Source organism: Puntigrus tetrazona, chromosome 9 (genome assembly GCF_018831695.1).
Source record: "Puntigrus tetrazona isolate hp1 chromosome 9, ASM1883169v1, whole genome shotgun sequence".
In the NCBI taxonomy this organism is placed as follows: Eukaryota; Metazoa; Chordata; class Actinopteri; order Cypriniformes; family Cyprinidae; genus Puntigrus; species Puntigrus tetrazona.
The window spans coordinates 20,508,950-20,516,972 of NC_056707.1; positions in this window are offsets into that span (position 1 = coordinate 20,508,950).

The window sequence follows — 8,023 nt, forward strand, 5'->3', positions numbered from 1 at the left end:
GTTGACCTTACTGAAAATACGCCAGCATACAGCATAACGGTTCGGTGGCCGCCTGTACGCCCACACCGGTGCTATTCTTGCCCCCTCCTCCTCCAGTGCAAATTCACCTGCTGCCTACAGCCTGTCACATACTGAGTCCTTGTGCATTCCAGTGGGCCCCGTTTCACATCTTATTAGTTCTACCTGTTCCATTTATAGAGTTCTGCGCTGATGGCCAATAACTGGATCTGCGGGCAATCTCATAAACAACATAATTACGTTTTACTTTTAAAACGCACTTTCTGGAGATGAGTTAATTAGCTAGTAAAAGCTTCAGCGATGCTGGATCCTGGGTTTGTAATTAAAGAGCATGCGAAAAGAGAGAAAAACTTAGCACAAAGTACAAAACAGAGTAAACCTAGATTTGCATTTTCTGAAGGAAATACCACAAAGAAGAACAGTAGTGTTCAAATCTTTGGTAAAGTTTAGGTTTAATGTCACTAACAGTTGATTTTATCTATAGCCTATAAATATTTATTTTATTACTAGGCTATTAGAGAGAGAAGAGAGAGAGAGTATGCACACAAAACACACACACACACATATTTATATGTATATATATATATATATATATATATATATATATATATATATATAGAGAGAGAGAGAGAGAGAGAATAGATAAAGAGATAGAGAGATTAGAGATTATAATGCATAGACAAATGCATTATAACAATACAAATTTTCACACTCTGATGTATGCAGATTTTGCTTAACCAAAAGGCGTTTATATGACACATCAGGTATTTATCATCATCAGATCAAATGTAAACACAGTCAGTGAGGTTAAATCAATGTGGTTTAATATGGCAGCGATGTCTGATTCATGAGCGAATCATTCTTTTGAGTCTAATTTGTATGGTTTTAAACTTTTTTGTAATCAATCGGACTGAATCAATGAAGCAGTTCTCAAGCATATTTAGTTGTAAAAAAAGAGGAAGGAAATAGATGAAGGAAGGAGAAATCAATTACAATTCAATATGCAAATAGAAAGAATAAGAAGATCAATCAGTTCAGTATGCAAATATTACAATGACGCAGCAGCACATTCTATTAGTCATAAAGACTGAACTGAAAACAGTAATAAAATGTTTGGATAAAACACCTAAGGCTAAAATTATCTAGCAGTTTATTCCAAATTAATTGCTTGCTTTTTGATACTTAGGGTGGGGGATGAGAACAAACACAAAGCAGAATGCTTAAGCATTATCAATACAGTCATTCTTACTTTTGAACATGCACAGATGTTAGCGCTTTCTTTGAGTGTGGTCCTCGAGTAGTGAATCCCGCGGGAACTATACCCTTCTAAAGGGGTTTGTGACTGAGAGACTTTCATTATTACAGTGACTCAACCAAAACAAACCTCTCCCCCTCAGCGCATCTCTCTTAATGCTCCTCAGCGTCAGATGCGGAGATTCATTGAGAGATGTGCTCACAGACATGTTTTGGGGGTCTGCAGCAGGAAGAGGAGTGAAAAGGGAGACGCTGGGAGGGGCTGTGGTCCTGTATGCAGCCACTACTCACTCCTCTTTCAGGATATTTACACTCCACACACAGTGATTCAGCTGGCTCTAATCCTCTCCTCACACACACACACATACACACACACACATACACACTGCTGCTGGATTAGGCTGCATAAGACACCCATGGCCAAAAGACTACGGCAGAGATTCTCCTTCTTCATGTAAAAAAGCATGTGCTTTAGATAAACCGAGGAGCAAGCTGGCTGACAAAACAATTTGAGAATTTTGAGTATTTCGTATCTGGTCGTATGTGGGCAGCTGACATGACGCGCAATTCTTCTGTCCTCAAAACACAAGGTCGGTCAATTGTTCTGTGTTCATCTCAACAAACAAAGAAAGGTCTATAAACCTATGCCCATAGGTGAAACGGCGAAATATATAAAGTATATTTTTGTCACCACAGAGTCGTTTGGAATGACTCACATCTCTTGAAAACGTAATTAATCAGGACCCCAACGAGAAAAAATATGACTCAGAATAGCGTACCACTCTAATTTTTGAAATATAATGATAGCAATAGTAAGAGCAGGCTATTCTGAAATCAGCCAATTTAGGTTGAAATGAGTCAAATCTTTGCTAGCTTACGTTCCTCAAAGAAAAATCGATGGCGGTTTGATTAGTTCTTCTTAAGTGGTCGTTGCAACCGCTTGGTACCTCAGAAGCGCAATACTGTTTCCAAGCAGAATGATTTAAAAAAAAAGAAAAAGTTTTTCTCCACAAGTCTTAATTAAAGAGCCGTAAAAGCAAACCAATCACCTACATGTTGAATCACAAACATATTAAACTTTGATTTGAAGCAAAGATATATGTGAAAAGCAGACAAAAAAGAGGAAAGCACAAGACTGTGTACAATGCAAGTGACAATCAAATTAAAGAGAAATAAAACAAAAATAACCACATACATTAATGGAAGCTGTGCAAGTTTCTTTTCCTGCAATTTGTTCGTTCCGATTCTCTGATTAGTGGATTTTCTTTTCAGAATCATGGGTTATGTAGTTTAATGAAGAATTCTATTGTTAAGCATGACTATTTTTAAAATGAGTCGCAATAATGTGGGTTAATTCCCCTGTGGAGAAAATGAGTGGGAGGTTTACTTCCGGAACCCAACTGTTGCTCTGTTTTTGAAAGCTACAGCCAAGTCAGCCAATCACATAAGAGCTTGGTCAATCAAGAAAGTGCGTTCCGAAGTTTTGTGTTCAATGTGAATCAGACTGTCAGCGTACGGACAGATGTGCTGTCTAAGGCAGAGACTAGGTAGAAGGGGAGTTTTACCTTCTAGTATTAAGTGTATAACATGTCCGTGACACTACTTTCATATTAATTTCTTCAGTTCTGAGGTGTGAGAGTAAGAGAGATTTAATGAGCATTAATGAGCATATAATACTGTAAGTGAAAGGAGTAATTATTTGTGTGAAAGCAACATACAGTGCGTGAGTCAAACTGTAAACAATGTGCTATAATAGAGGATTCCTTGAAATGTGTTATACGCTGCAGTTTATTGTTTAATAAAGCGTTAACATATTTAAATTCACACCATAATACATATGTGAATACTCCACCGAATTTATTTAATAAATGTATATGTCACAGTTGATATAAATAGCTAAACAACACTTTCAATGTGCCCACTTATAAAAAAGGGTGTGAGGAGAGAGAGATATCAGACAGAAGGGGAGACAAAGAGAGAAAGTGGAGGTTGGGTTGGGTAGGGGGTGCCAGAAAGGGTGAGAGAGAAAGAGAAAAATGAAAGAGAGAGAGAGAGAGAGAGAGAGCAGTACAGTAAAAGTCTTCGAATCTGCCTCAGTATTAGATGCTATTTTTTAGGAAGTAGGCCAGCAACAGCTAGCAGCCTGGCAAGGAAGGTGCCATGCATGCTTGATTATATTTTTTTTCCTTCTTTTTCCTCTGACAGATAGAGATGAACTGAGATGATTTTGGGAACTGATAAACGTTAAAATACCGTGCCAAAACTAAAGCGAAAGATGCCAGGGAAAATATGAGACATTTCTGTTTTGACAGCTGATTGACAGATGGCTACCACATTGATCTTAAAAATGACAACTGTGCAGCTGACAATGAGTTTAGCTGGAAATCGCACCAAAAGGAGGTAAGCGAGTGAGACAGTACAAAATAAAATAAAATAAAATAAAAGTACAGTTCTGTTTACAAGAGAAACATATTGGTAAGTTTTACAGATTCTGTACAAATTCTGATTTAATAGAAAATGCATGTAATTTTATTGGAAAATACTGTATAATATGTTTTAAACATATTTTAAGGTCAGGTTCAAGTTGAGGTAGGGTAGTAAATGAAAAAAGTAGTACTGTTCTGTCAATTAATTATATAGACAATGACAGCTGACAGTTTTTTTTTATCGTTTTTTTCACGTTAAATAATATATGTTAATAAAATATATACTACCATTAAAGAAGAAAATATTTTATATCTCAATGGGACTATCCTGGTAAAATATAGGGGGAAAAAGTCTCTAGTGCTTAGCTTATATATATATACGTGTGTGTGTGTTTTATATGTGTGTGTTTAATTAAAAAATACTGTTATAACAGTACTATTATGAAAAGTTATTACAATTTAAAATGACTGTTTAATTAAATTAATTCAGCATCTTACTACAGTTATCATTTATGATTCTTTAAAAAAACATTCTAATATGCTGATTTGGTGTTCTTATTATTATCAATGTTGAAAACACATGTGCTTGTCACGGGTGTGATAGGCAGCAAGCAAACAACGAATATAAATGAAAACAATAAAGTATTTAATCACATTGGGGATACAGCACCCATACATATAGCGCAGTAACAAAACACATTGTTGCTCATGATATCGACAATGAACTGAAATACAGTGACTGGGCTGAGCACCGTTAAATAATAATTACAAATGACACACATTTAGTCCAGCAGCAGGGCATTATTGTAGCAGCATACCTACAAAAACAAACAAAAGAGTTCAGAGACGCATATTCTCTCTCGAAAGGTGCTCACATTTAAAAGAAAGAATGTACCTAGTACTAGGAATTGGGGGATCGTAGCCTGGGAAGAAAACAGTGGAGATTCTGCCTCGTGAGGAGGTAATGAGGGAGAGTCCGGAGCAGGAGAGGTCCAAGAGCCCAGCTATGGTGTTCACTTGCAAGTCGACGAGGGAGAGTCATGGAGGAGAGCAGTTACCCACCTACGGGGGTCGACCGACGGCATGAGCAGGTGAGGTGGACGCGCACGGCAGCCGGCGAGCCAGGGCGACGGCAGCGCCGAAGGCGACGCCGGCTCGCATCGACACGAAAGACGGGGACGGACCGCGAGCTGCAGCCGCCGAGGACGAGGCAGCCGGCAGTCACGCAGCCGCGGCCGAGGAACAGGCGTCGGCAGTGCATCCAGCGATCGACGGCTCCACCATTATCAACGCGAGTCGAGATCGCATGGCCCGGCAGGGACGACGACTGACGTGAGGTGAGGAGCTAGGGTTCAGGAGTTTGACGGGTTCACGAAGCCGCAGGAGGAGCCTGCCCGAGGCAGACTGCCAGGCCAGGACTGGTCTCTGACGGCGCAGCTGAGACCGGCAGACTGGGCAGCAGCTCAGACAGAGCGAGGTGGTGATGCTAGGCTGCTGGGAGCCCATCGTGGCGAGTGATCAGGGGTGGAGGAGGAGCCGGAAAGACAGCAGCGGCACTGAGGAAGCCGTCTTCAGGAGCTGTTACGCAGGTGAGGAACAGTTCGGTAGTTACCGAGAGCAGTTACCTGCCTCAGCAGTAGGATGATGCCACCTGACAGGTGAAACATTCAAAATAAAGAAAACGCCGTTGATACCATTACCACATTTCGTACTTTCAGACGTGTCCGATTCTTTCGTCACGGGCGTGATAGGCAGGCAGCAAACAACATAACGAAAAACAATAAAGATAATTCATTACCGTGCAACGATATGAGTTATGGAGGCAGCGGCGTGAGATAGTTAGTATCGAACACATAAACATGACGGTGATCGACAGTCTTACTGAAAACGTTGCGATCACACCGGTTAATGACTGGAATTAATATTATTGCCGAGACAATGACAATTAACGGTTCAGCAGCAGCAGCTGTGAGCATGGCACACTTATTAAAACATAAAATGCGCATTCAGAGACGCGATAGCGCTGCCGATATACACGCCTTCAAAGCTTGGAAACACTTCCTCAGCAAAGCGCACCTTGCATGATAGTCAGTACGAATTCACAGCCCTTTCTATGATGCAACAGCCATTAAATTAGCTGGCGGGAAAGCACCGCGTAGTGAATTGAATATGATGTTCAGAAGAAAAGTTTCACCAGTGAAGAAGGCCTGTGTACTTAGGGAGTTTGGAGTCTTCTCTGTTGTGACAATGACTTCAACAGGTCAATTCTCTGGAGTTCAAGAAATGAATTGTGCACACATGCAGTGCTTACAGTAGCCGAAGACTTGGCCACATGTCAGGAAAGGCTCAACAAGTTCACACTCAGAGCAGGGTACGTCAAGTGTCTCCTCAGCTGCAGTTCACTAATATAATTTACCTTCAGACAAAAGGGTTTTATATTACTTCAATTACATAGAAAGGGAACAGAACACTGATTTGGATTCCATTGCCTGCCCCAAAAACAAGGAGCCGCAGGTTCCTTCCATTGTGTGTTACAATGAAAGTTTGATATGACACCATTTGCTCAGTGTAGCTTCTCCTTGCTTCCAATAGCTCAGACCAGTGTTTCATGTATAGTGAGACTTCATCTCGCACCATTTTTCGCACGGCTTCACAAAGATTTTATTGTATTTCTTCGTTGTCTTCGTCTCTGTTTTTCAAGCCTTTACGAAATAAAATATAGCACCGGACTTTTATAATGTCTTGATTTTTCCCAAGAATAAAGAGCCGAAAAAGTCAAATAAAGATACTCTTTTTATCTATCGTTGATTATTAAAGCCGGGATTTTGCATATCATCCCCATCAACAGTCTAAAAGAGTCATCACCTGTTATAAAGCCTGATAAGAATTCGATATTTCAACATAAATCATCAACAATAGAGCAATGAGGCTTTAGCGCATTGTTGCTTTAGCGTCATTTAGTTCGTGGAGGTTGCCACCAGCTCATCGGAATGTGTCGCTGGTCATTCAAAGCAATTTATGAGCCTGCCACCTAACATATAAAATTCGTATTTGCACAACATTCAATCAGAATTGCAAAGAAACGACCGTTTTGCAATGGGAAAATTCGATCAGTTATTCGCACAGAGCGCCATTGGTCATCCTCTCATGACGCCAACAAGTAAAGCAAGAGAAGAATGTAAGCGTGCCACAATGCAGCGCTCGTTGCTCGAAAGCAGAGCTGCCATAAAGGAACGATTGCGAAAGAGGCTCAAAGCCAGTCCAGTGGGAATGAGCCACAGGTCGTGGCGCTGAGATGAGCGGCTGCCTTCCGTTCCTGTTCTGCCAGGCCGACAACATGAATCAAGCACACAGATCCGACAGCCGTTCATTGTTCTTCAGCCAGCGATCGATAAAAAGATCTCTTCGTGAGGCCAACGAGAAGGCATAGCACCACGTAGATTCAGCCATTAAACCGCACATATCTTTCTCAAAGAATGAGTGGCTGCGCCGCAGCCACAAACAGCTCTTCACTTTCTTTATTTGTATGCGCTGAACATCCATCTTCATAGGTGTTTGCACGCACTATTTTTTCTGTTGCCAATTAAAACAAATTCAGAAAATCTAACGTATGTCTCTTTTACATTTAAGTTAAAGCACTCAAATGAAGTACAAGTAACAGTCTTCTGGCTATCAAACAGGTCAAGCCAGTGGCAGTTGGCACAGCTTACACAGTACGTAAGCGTAGTACACGACTACTACACATATAGCGGAAACATTAATAATACGGAGATTAATACATTTATCACGTCGCTACTCAGTCAAGCAAATCATTAGAGCATTGTCGCAGAAAGATTACTTTATTGGTCGCCATAGCTGGGATTGAAGACAGATCAAATTCACCTTTGGCGATTATTGAGGTCGGCTGGCATTTAGGAATATAAATACAAATAGCTAAATATCGACTGATTAACCGAGCTCAACCGATACTACGTGAAGAACAATTTATTCATTAATCGAACAAGAGCATGCCAATCAGACAGTGAGATCTCCACACGTAAGTTTCTAGTTTCAAACAAGTTATCATATGGGTCGACAAGCTTCATAAGATACGGAATATACATACGTTTGCGAACAACGTTAAGCTGCAGTTGAAACCTCATTAGCTTCCTTCCGGTTGGTTAATATTCGTGCGGAATGCGAGATTCTCGTTTGGATGTCATCCAGTTCAGTAGTTATATCCAGCAACATTCGTAATTCGCTAAATATTCGAGTGAGTTTAGTTTTACTGAGTTTGATTGGAGTAGGTATTGTTCTGATTAACATTAGAGATGTGTTAAAGCTGA